General features: G+C 44.1%; 1 protein-coding gene and 1 long non-coding RNA gene across 3 annotated transcripts in view; one reads left to right on the forward strand and one right to left on the reverse strand.

The window, feature by feature from the left end:
- PRKCE (protein kinase C epsilon) overlaps window positions 1–12,016 on the forward strand; it is a 469,050-nt gene that overhangs the window by 116,028 nt on the left and 341,006 nt on the right. The gene's annotated exons all lie outside the window — the stretch shown is intronic.
- Window positions 99–6,847, reverse strand: LOC141571825 (uncharacterized). Its single transcript, XR_012496882.1, has 2 exons — window positions 6,740–6,847; window positions 99–3,229 (listed from the first exon to the last, which is right to left on the reverse strand). It is a non-coding gene; the product is annotated as an uncharacterized LOC141571825 (long non-coding RNA).

The raw sequence follows: 12,016 nt of genomic DNA on the forward strand, positions 1-12,016 counted from the left end.
AATTGATAGATATGCATATGAGTTATTTTAAATAGGATTATTTTAAAACTACAATTTTATAATTCTCTTTTCATAAAAATCTCAAAAACATAGTAAAGTTATCTTTTAGCTTTTTAAAAAGTCTTTTACTGTTGAAAATTTTAAACATAGATAAAAATAGAACACTATAATAAATCCTCTCTCCCAGCTTCAACATTTGTCAATACCTGGCCAATCTTGTTTTACCTCTACCCCTCTCCATAGATTCCTCCCAACTGGATTATTTTTAAGAAAGAAAGTTCCAGACATCATACATTCCATCTGTAAATATGTCTGTCTCTATCACAAAAGATAAGAACACTTTTAAAATAGTCTAAACACAATGCCATTATCACATAAAAAAGCATGAATTCCTTTATATCATCAAAAGTGTAGTCAGTGTTCACAATTTTCTGATTGTCTCACAAACTTTTTTTTAACAGTTGATGCGTTTGATTTGTGATTCAAATAAGGTCCACATATTCCGTTTCGTTGATGCTTTTTAAGTCTCTTCTCATTCATAGATTTCTACTCTCTACTTTTCTTTTTTTGTTTTTACCATTCATTTGTTGAAAAAAACTAGTCGTTTGTCTTGTAAAGTTTCCCACATTCTGGATTCTGCTGATTGTATCCCTGTGGTGTCTTTGAACCTGTTCCTCTGTCCTTGTATTTCTTATAAACAGGTGGTTAGTTCCAGGGGCTTGAGCAGAATTAGATTGATTTCTTGGCAAAAAGGCTGGAGCTTCTTAGGCAGAGGAATGAAGTGACCAAGAGCAAGCGTGGTGGCTTTAGGAAAGACACTGCATCAGCCTCCCCAAGCAGGATTTGCAGATGGGAGACAAAGAGGGGCCACCCCAAACCTCCATAGGGTTGGCTTCATGGATACTCAGTTGTTGGCAGGGTGTCTCTTCTCTTCTCATCTCATCTCATCTCACCTTTCATGAGGGGTCTCTGGGACCATCTAATCCCACCATCTGGTCAGCTGGAGCTGACAGCAACTGGTTCTCACAATAAGTGGAAGCCTACAGCTCTCTCCTCTCGTGATTTTGCACTAACGTCTTCCCATAAGTCATATATCTCCATTTAAAACAAAACAAAACAAAACAAAACAGCATAAAATGCTTTTCTTTCCTCTTCTCAGCAAGTTTATCTGGTTGACGCTGCTGAGCCACTGAGAATGGCTTAAGTGTCTCAGCTCAGAGCTGGGAAAAATCTGGACAGTATTTGCAGAAATCGCCAGTGCTCTTGAAATGCTTTATACATCATATCAGACTCCCACAGAGGAGTCACTTAATTTAGAAATTAAGTGACTAGCTCTGAATCCTACTCACCAGAAGCCCATCTTCAGCCACGTTTTTCTTAAACAATCATTCCCAGTTTTTCAATACCTTTTCTTAGTCTCCCTTCCCCCAACCATGGGAATAAATTGCATTTCTTAAAGACAGTTTGGTTGCTATTTTCTATGAATCAAAGACCGAGGAAAAGAGCTGCTAATACAGGACTTCCATGCTGACATAACATTAAAGCACCTAAACTTGGTAATTTAATTTCATGTGTGATCTTATCTCCGTGAAATATATGCTTTTCTTTAGGCCTTCCGAAATATTAAAAATAGTTCCTCATCATCACTTTCCAGAGCTCTGAGGAGTCTGGAAAGTGCTGGTGAGGAACAGAGTAGGGTTAGTTTTCTGAGTTACTATGTTCCTCAATCTCCTTGCAGGAGCGAACCACAGAAGATAAACTGGTCCGTGGTTCTCCCTGATCCGCCCCCTCCTCAGTCCCTTCACTTAAAGTTATCATCCAAATTCTAGACGAGTGTCATCGTTTCTCAGAATCATTAGGTAATAAATGGAGGTGAGCTTTGAGCCTAGTCTTTGGTTATGTCCGTTTGAGCTTTATCAAAATCCTTGTTATTTCTTATGACTTATGCCCCGAGGTCAGGTCCATAATAAGGGATACCCTTCATATATGCAGTCTGGGAGTTGGGGGTTATTCCTCTTTAATCTGCCATATAAACTCTTTTGAGCTGAGTTGAAGGAGGAATACGTTCTTGTCTAAATTATCAATGCTTCATTCACCATGCCTCTTCTTACTGTCAGCTCTTGACTCTGGCCCAACAAGTACTCACTGCCTTAGCTGCCCACTTCCTGGATGTCTATGTTGATTTTGGAGACTGTATTTACATCCTTTCATGGAAGCAGTGTGGTGTAATAAAACCAATGCCAGACAGACTTAGGTTCAAATTCTGAGTCCCTACTTGGTAGCAATGTGATGTTTGAGCACGTTACTTAGATTATGATCCTCGGTTTCTTTATCTTTAAAATGGGTTGACAATCCCTATCCCAGGACTCGGTGCCATTGCAGACTGTACATCTCCAACCCTTGGCATATACCACATGCTTAATAAATGGTTGCCATTGTTACTATGGAAAGACAGAGTTGAATCCAGCCTCCAGGGAAGGGGGGAATGGGAGAGACCTAAGATAGAAGGCCAGTGTTTTCTGGATAATGTATGCTTTTGTTCAACCCTTAGATTTTGGAAAGATGGTTGTTTTCTTCCTCACAAGCTATAAACTCAGTTGAGATAATTAGCTCTCTGTCATATATTCTCTTGAGTGTTTTTTGGTGGATTGATTATATATACATATATATGCATATGCGTACACACACACACACACATACACATCAAGGGGGAATATCTCACCAAACCTCTACCCACCGATTGGCATATGCCTTCTGTCAAGTCGTCAGGCTTGGTTCCCTCGTGTTTGAATCCAGAAAGCAAACTGGGTCGGCAACAGTTCATGAGAAACATCCACTCCGTTGACCTACTCAGGTACTTCCTCTCTGTTATTTTATTACTTTTTGTCCCGGCGAATTTTGCTCTTACAGTTTCAAGATAATCAATTTATTTTCATGCGCCTTCTCCATCCAAATTGGATTACACGTATAAATAGCTGTGTGCTGGCCAGCGTGCGCTCGCAGGCTGGTGCTTGGCAGCCTGGGTCCTTGGGCAGGCTCGGGCTGTTTGTTTATTTTCAATTGAAACTCTAAGTGCTGGAATGACTTCCACCTCCTTTACACACAGCCATCTCAAAACCCCCTTTGTTCCCGGGTTGCAGAGGACAAATACTCAGGGTTTTCATTAGTTGTGGTAACAGAATGCCAGTTCTTTCAGCATCATCCTCCTGGTTGCTGTCCTGTGGTTCGCCTTTTTATTAAAAAAAAAAGAAAAAAGATTCTAAATTACTACGTTCATTTGTGCACACGTATACCCCCCATCCTCCCAAGGCTGCACCCCAAAGTTCATCTTACTAGTGGTGTTCTTTCCAGGAACAGAAAAACACTGCTATATAATGTTAGAAGGAAAACAGAACAAGGTACCAGGTCAGGGACTTCAGTGACCTGACCAGGGGTTCAGCTTTTCCCTCATTGGGAATTGTCTGCTTTTTTTTTTTTTTTAACTTCATTGTCACCTTTGGTTGTAGCAAAGTGGTTTTCTAACTGTTTAATCCCACCTCCAGTGACAGGGAAAGAATTAACTAGAATACAAGTTAGGCTCCACGTGCCAGCCAGGAGCATAATTTTCCTTGGTCTTCAGTACCCTACCCAGTCCTCTGTTCACAGGTGGTGTTTCTCTTGGTGTGGTCCATGAACCACCAGCATTAGAATCTTCCAGGAACTAGGGAGTGTGCAAACTTTTGAGCCTGACTCCAGACATAAGTCTAAATCTCTAGTGGTGGGGCCCAGGACGCTTCACTGTGAAAGGAAAGTTCCAGAAACAGTGTTGGTCTATAGATAAAAATGCCATCACGGAAGATACTGCTGCCGCCTGCCTTCCTTCCTTCCTTCCTTCCTTCCTTCCTTCCTTCCTTCCTTCCTTCCTTCCTTCCTTTCCCTCCCTCCTCCTCTCTCTCTCTCTCTCTCTCTCTCTCTCTCTCTCTCTCTCTCTCTCTCTCTCTCTCTCTCTCTCTCCAAGGCTATGACTTTGAACTTTGTCAGGATCCAACCTGCAAGCAGTTTTCATTTCATTTTAGTCACACACCCTCATCCACACGTACCTCTCCATCTCCAATATATTTTCATCAGTGCCCAAAATAATTCTGTGCTTATCCTCAAGGAGCCCAGGGTCTAGTTGCAGAGATAAGGTGTGCTCATATTAAAAGATAAGTGACAATAGAAACAAGGAAGGCTAAGCGCAAATGTGTAAGTATAAACTAGATTTTAAAGAAAGGGAGAGGCGTTGGCCTTGTGCGGGGTCCTGAGGAAAAACGGTGTAGGGTGGGAGGTAGGCAGGAAAGCAGTCCTTCAGAGGCTTAACAGTGGTCCACAGTGGGGCTGCGTGTGGGCGAGGAGGGATGCCGAACCAACCAAAGAAGGAGGAGAAATTGAGCTAGTTGTGAAGGAAATGTGAGTCTTGGAGAAGGCTTCCTTTGGGGGAGCTTAAAAAATTAATCAGATTAGTTGGGATTTAGGGGAGAAAATTTGGCAAATCAATGCTATAATCAGGATCATGTTGGGATTTGCAAAGTCAGAATACAGTTTCCTAATTTGGCATCTATCCTACATTGTAGGTCTCATTCCATTGGAGGGCTTGAAGCAGACTGTAGGTAAAGTGTAGACAGGGCATTCCGTAACTCAAAAAAACCCTACCTTTTTATTATGAAAAGTTTCAAACAGAGACAAAAGTATAATATTATCATAACGTCTATTTAACAGTGGAAAAGCTATCCCCACAGGCAATGTTACAAAGTTCAAGAACAGTAGAGAAACGAATCTATGGAGATAGAAATCAAAATGGTGGCTGCTTCTGGTAGCGGGGAGAGGTTGGCTGGGAAAGGGCCAGGGGGAAGTTTCTGGGATAATGATGAAGTTCTTTGTCTCTACTGGGGTATTAGTGACAATGGCCATAAATGATTATTTTTAATACAATGAAAACAAAATAGTATTTTTTTTTTTTGTATTAGTATTAGTGACACAGATGCATACATTTGTCAAATTTAGTAAACTGTACACTTAAGATCTGGGTATTACACTGCACATGATTCTACCTCAGAAAATAAAGTTATTCTTCTTCCTTTTCCCCTAATTTCCTTCCAGTTCTGTCAATAACATCTCTCTGATACTTGTCTTCCTTTTTAAACAAAAGCATAAGGCCTCAGAAAAATACTATTTTGTTTTCATTGTATTAAAGTAATCATTTATGGCCATTGATACTAGCTTCCCTAAGTAGTATTATAATGTTTTTTTCTTCAAAAATAAAACTATTTAAGAAAGCGAGATATAAGTGGTACGTGCAGACTGTAAGGTGGTATGTGAGTGGCAGACATTTGAGAAACACTAGTGGGATGGGCACTTACTACTTCAGGGTACCCCTGTGGGACAGATGAGAAGGGTCTTGCTGAACAGCAATCTGTTCTTACTCGGTGTCACTCAGACATTCCTCACTGTGTTCGATTTTGTTTTCTGACTCAGGGCAGCAGTGCCCCTCAGCACCAGCAGCACTGAGAGATGGCTGCCGGGACCAGGCGTCTGTGGTGGGCTGGAGGAGATGAGACAGGCCCAGGGAATAAAGTAGATGTCAGTGCACATGACCTCCACCTTGTGTATAGCACGGGTACCTGGGAGGCCTGGCCGTGCTGTCTGTCGGAGTAACACAGAAACAGGGTCACGAAGTTGCCCTGAACCCTCTCCCTTACTCACCTGTGGCAGCAACCCAGTGCCTTCTCGGGCTCTGCTGCAGGAACAGGTTATAGCCCAGCTGCCTTGGTACTGCCCGGTGGCCAAGAGTCTCACAGCCCTACTGGGTCATGCAGGGCTGAAGAGATAGCCCTTCTCTCCAGGGACTCGTGGCCCTCCATAGACACATGCTGGGCTCTTTGTTTGAAATAAATAATGTACAGGGAACATCGATTACAGTCTTCCAGTGACTTATTTATGACCCGTGCTGCTCCTTGCCCTCTGGTTTCCAGGGAGCCTGGGCTCTCCAGCTCACTGGTCCAGTGTCTCTGTATATTCCTGTTCTGGACATATGGTAGAATTCATCCCCAGCATCCAGGAGGAGTTACAGTGAAGAGACAGTTCAAGTGACAGTTACTATTTAGCCACCTCAACCATGGAGTTCCTAGAAAACTATGACATCGGCGAAGTTTGTATTCCCTACCCCAGCTTCCATTTCTGTACACCATCATCACCCCTCACGTCCTCTCTTTCTGGCTGCTCCTAGTATTTCCTTTCAGCCGTTTATCTTTAGGTTCCATCTGCACGTGACATAATCCACTGCCATAAGACAACACAGACCTGAAGGGGCCAGGCTCCTCCCTTAGGGACAGGACAGTCTTTCAGGGCACAAACAGGGTCATCTCGGGAGCTGGAGGTTCAAATGAGAAGGCAGAGTATTTTGTGTGAGAAGTCAGAGGTGGGGGCGAGGTGGCACGTATCCAAGTTCATTATCAAACAGCAGCAAAGCGTCCTGGGAGTTTACTATGTGCCACGTGGGTTCTAAGTGCTTTGTATTCTGTCTAGGCCACCCAATCCTCCAACAACCCCACAAGGCAGCCACTCTCGTTACCCCTGCTTTACAGATGTGGAAATCGAGGGCTCAGACAGCTTAAGTCATTTGCACAAAATCACTAGGTAATAGTAGAGCCGGGAGTCAAACCCTAACAGTCTGGTTCCAAGAACCTCACAGGTAACCACGAAGCCAGTTTCTCGAACTCACCCAATGATAGGTTCACGAGCGGATTCCCCAGGTGGTTCCAGCAGGAAGTAGGATCCCATGAGTTTGGGAACATGCCCATCCAATGCAGATCCAAAGTGATTGCCACCTGCTGGAGTGTTTAGGAAGTTCTGCGCTAGGCTATTTGGAAGTGAAGTGCTGTCCCCCCACTGCCCCCGCCCTCAGCTGGGAGGAGCCAGGGCTGTGGGTGTAGCCTTTGCTGGGAGCGTTGCTGGCAGGCAGCTTCCTGACAGCAGTTTGTGTTAGCTGGAACAGAGCCTAGACCTAGGCGCTGGATGAAAACGGGGTTCCAGGTACAAGAGCTCCATGAGCAGATCCAGATAGTTTTGAGGATGGGTTTGGGGAACAAATAGAAAGCCTATTAAAATAAAATGTAGTGGGGGCGGGGGAGACGCTCACCTGTACCAGAATAGCAGCTGGGGGTTCCACACTGGTCATTAACACTGGGCGACCTTGGTCACAGAGCCTGCAAGTGGGTCTGAGGAGGGGAAGTTTAGTTGTGGGCAGCAAGGCCAAGTAAGGTGCTGTAGCAATGGTTTTCTAAGTGGGTGTTTTATGGGACTTTGATGGGAGGAGTAACAAGACTACCAAGAGCCCTTCCACTAGGGGTGTCCCACTTTATTTTTGTGTTATATTTTGTTTCCATATAAGAGTTCATCTGCAGAGGGGGAAAAATTTGAAAACATCAGCCTTAACTGTACGAAAAAAAGAGACCTGACAAATTGGCTAAGTGTTCAGGATTCAGGTATGACCCATCCCCGGTTTTGCCTAAAAAGACGTGTCTGGATGGTTGAATGTGTGGCCAGGAGGGATGATATTCTCAGCAAAGACTTTCAGGCTTAGAGACCCTGTGCAGCGGAGATACAGTTAACGGGAGACCCACCCAGAGCAGTCAGATCATACCAGCCAAGTAGGATTCCCCTGGGACTGAGCTGTGCCTGAGCTTAGGTTTTCAGTGAGAGCTCAGAGTGCTCTGCCTGTGCCTAGGGCCTGGAAATCTCAAAGGTCAGATCATCCATTACCATTTCCCAGGCCTCCCTGTCTTCTGACTCTGACAGGGAGGGAGATTTCTTCCTGGACAAGCTGAGGCTTTTCCTGCTAAGATGTCTTCTGTAGAAGTCTGTGACTACCTGGGATCCTCAGGAAATGAGTCATTCTGGGCGGCTGCAATTTCCACATAGCTCAAGATTCATCTCTTTAATTGCACTCGCTTTGTTATTATTACTATTTTTGATGGAAGGCATCATATATAGTTCAGCTTCCATAACCAGATAATAAGAAACATAATTTAATTTGTTCTAAGTGACTTGGGGCTATTCTTAGGATTATGGGTGATGTGGCACCTTGCTATCCTTGGAGTCCCTTCATTAAAGAACCCTAATTTTAATGCTTTTTTTGTGCAGTGTCTACTTATTTCCGTTTTTCGGTCTCTTATTAGCAGTCACTTCTCACTGCAATCAGGGGACATGCTTCTAACAGTCTCTCTCCTTTTTTTTGCCTGTCCCTTCTTATCACTTCTAATTTGCTTGATTCTGATCTGCTGTTAGTTTAGAAGCCAGATAAATGATCTTGTTTGAACAGTATATGAAATGAAATGAAACAAACTCCCCGTGAGGGCCCAAGGGAGGCTCAGCCTGAGAGGGAGGTACGTGGACATCACAACATCAAATTTAGTCGTTCATCCCGATGCCTTTATTACTTACCTCCTATTTAAGGTAGGCAAAGTAGTGCTGTCCTTTGGATTTTTAGATCTGAAGAAATAGATGAAGATAATTTTCTGGGGTCTCCATCTTCATATGTTTAAGGATAAGCCAATTAAAGCAGTGCATCGACGTAGACCAGTGGTCCTCCACCCTCGCTGAGTTTTCAAATAATTTGCAAAAGCAAGAGTCAACCCCATCCCAGGTCAAGTAAGTCAGAATCTTCAGGGGGTGAGGATGGGGCGAAGCCCAGGCATTGATATTTTTAAAAGTCTCCTTGAGATTCTGACATGCAACCAAGGGTGGGAACCACTGATTTAGACCCTCGCAAAACTGCCACATTGAAGACCTATGTTCCTTTAAGACAGGGTTTCTCAACCCTGACCGCCAAGGAGGAGCTAGGAAGGGTTTGAAAATACCCCTGCCAACAGTTTCTAATGAGCTGTCAGGGTTGAGAATGGCTGCTTTAAGATATTTTGTCTGTGCTATTGCTGTTTATAAATCTGTATTTTCTGCGAGGCTCAGAAATCTTTTTTTTTTAAATGTAGCAGTGTTTTTCTGAAGATGATGACAACCTGTGTCTTTAGAGTAGCTTTACAAGCCTACACCCACATGGTAGCAGGCATTCATGTTGGTGTGATATGCAGGAAAGGAAAACTTTGATCAAACACCTGGGATGCCACAGATTTGTCTCTGATCACGAGAGACAGCCCTGAGAGCAGCCTGAGACCAGCCATGAATTACTGGGTGGGGCAGGGGCACACAAATGGTTTGTGGAAGGATCGGCTTTTGCAATGGCTGCCTGGACAGAGAGTGCTTGTGTGACTGTCCATTGTGCACGTTTGTATTTGCCAAAGTGCAGATAGACATGAATGACAGCATGGGCCTTCAGCCTTCAGATTAAATGCGCAGCTAAATGAGGGACGCCAAAGAGCTAAATCCATGCAACAAAATTCTCCAGTGTTGCATGAACGCAGTAGTTTAGACTGAGCTTCAGGGGCAAGGATCACGTAAATGTGTGTCGAGGAGGCCAGAATGTGAGAAAACTTACAGGATATGCTGAGAAAAACACACACGTGTGTGTTCCAGTCTCACTGTTTTAGATTCTCAAATTCACTATCAGGGCCTGTGATATATTTAGCCTTGTTATCAGTACATAGAGCAGGTTTTCAAGGCTTGTAGGATGTATCTATTAAAATAACCTATGTGACCGAGTAGCTGCTCACTATAACATTTTTGTTCCACTGAAATACAATGAGAGGAAATGGGGCTCCAGGAAATGACCATTATATCAGGGGATCCAAAGCAACACAGGGCCACTCCAGTATTTACACACATTCTGGCCATTGTGCTTGCAACCTTGGGTAACCCTCCACTTTTTTCTGCTCCTTTTTAATCTTCTGCAGACTTTGAAGATTATCACATTTGAGGAGGGATGTACTAAGCTCTGAGGATTGTGGAACTTGATTTGTGGACACACTTTGTATCTGTTTCTGTGCCTTCCTTGGAAGTTTTCAAGGTTGCTGATACTCAGGCAAGCAGCTGACAGTATAACTCTGTGGTCTGGATGGTGGTGGTGGCAGTGGTGGAGACAGGGTTGGGAGGTACCTCCCTGGGAGACCTGAGGCCTATACTTGATTCAGGGCCTCTAGAAAGGCATCTTGGCGTCCTTTGACTTATGCACACCCCTCCCCTGCTCCTCTGCCTTTTGTAGTCTACAGCCAATTCACTTTGATGACAAAGGGGAGTTTTCTAAATTGTCTTACAGAGGTGCTTCTGACTTATCATGGGGCTGGGGGAGGGGATAGGTCATGGCAGCCCACACGCTGCTGACACGCCCCCTCCCCACGATTCCCACCTCATCAGTTCCCTATGTCCATTTTAGATATTGAACTTTCTGAGAAAGAGGATCTTAATACTAAAAGACCAAAACCCACTGCTTAGAATAACAGCATGCTAGAGATGGAAAAGACCCCAGGAATTGTAAGTCCAGCTCTGGCTTTGGATGAGAAAAGGCCATAGCACAGCAGGTAGAGGTCTCAGTCCAGAGCCCTTTCCCCCGTGGAGCCCATTTGCAGCCTCTCAGCCTGGTCTTGTGCCCATGAATCGTACTTCTTTCAGACACCCCTTTGGGCCAGTGGGATCCACATTACACTCTATTTCAATAAATCCCTATTTTCTTTCTGTATCCTTTCTTTTATTTCTTTCTTGAAGAATGCAGTTGTTTGATTGATCGTGAGTAACCAAATAGAAGCCCAACAAATACGTGCAGAATTCAATCCTCATAGTTTGTTTGACCCCAGAATCTTTATGGGTAGTCATGCAAAGTGGTTGCACTTTCCTTAAAGACAGCGTTTTCTTGATATTGTTTCCTGGGCTCGTCTGCTCTTGCTGATATTAAAGTAGTACTGAATCTCAGATGCTCACCCCCAGTGGCCGAGCGTTATGGTTAAGAACACAGACTGTGACCCCAGCTGTCTGGATGGGAATCCTGACTTCAGGACATATACATCACTGGACCTTTCTGGATCTTGGCCATCTCCTCTGTGAAATGAAAATAATGGGGCCATCCCATAGGGTGCACAGCTGACACCTGGTAAGCACTCAGTAAATGTTAAGTGTTATTGCCACTAGCCACTTCCCATTAATATCCTAAACACAAAGCTAGACAAACCACCCCTTCACTTCTATTCAGCTTTTTCTGCAGGCCGTAGGACACCAGAGAGTATGGCGGCTGAGTGTGGCTTCTGGGGCCAGACCGTCCAAGATCATATCCCACACCCAGCACTCACTAACGCGTGACCTTGGGCAAGTTACTTAATTTCTCAGTTCCTGGGTTTCCTCACTTGTAAAATAGGGCTAAGAATAGTTTCTTCCTCCAAGAATTGTTTTCAGGACTGAGTAAGATAATGCTTATAAATATACCCATCTCATCATGAGCACTGATAATGTTAGGCGGTATAATTAATTTACCCTTCCTTGTTCCAGAATAGATTTAAATAGGGCACAGAAAGGTATTCACTATACAAAATGTACGAGAAAGCTCTTTGATGACCATGAGAGCGCAATGAAGGATCCTTCCTATTTGTTGAATCTGGGCGAATGATGAAAATGTATGTACAGCTCTGAATCCCACTGGTTCTTGGTCTGTTTCCTCGGCTTCTGTTCTCTCGCTTGTTCTCTTTCTTCTTCTGCTAGTGTGTGTTCTGTGTTTGGTTAGACAGTTCAAGAGGAGGGAGGCAAGCTGAAAGAGCAAGAAGGGAGAAGAAATTATACCTAGCGTTCCCCAAGTCCTGCCCTTTGCAAACCCTGAGAGCTCACGGGTATTCTATCTTTTGTTCCTCTGCAATGAGAATTCCTGATCAATCAGGGCTTCAGGTTGTTTTCGTCTAGCAGTGATGAGGTTTGTGTCAGAAAAACAACTCTGGATGGCTGCCTCAGCTTGCTGATTTTCTCTCCGATGCTCTTGCTTTCCTTCTGTATAAGCTTCTGTGGGCAGTTAGCCAGTTTCGGTGTGGGACTCTGTTTCTGCAGCCCTGATCCACAGCCACCCCGGCGC

Source organism: Rhinolophus sinicus, linkage group LG05 (genome assembly GCF_036562045.2).
Source record: "Rhinolophus sinicus isolate RSC01 linkage group LG05, ASM3656204v1, whole genome shotgun sequence".
NCBI lineage: Eukaryota > Metazoa > Chordata > Mammalia > Chiroptera > Rhinolophidae > Rhinolophus > Rhinolophus sinicus.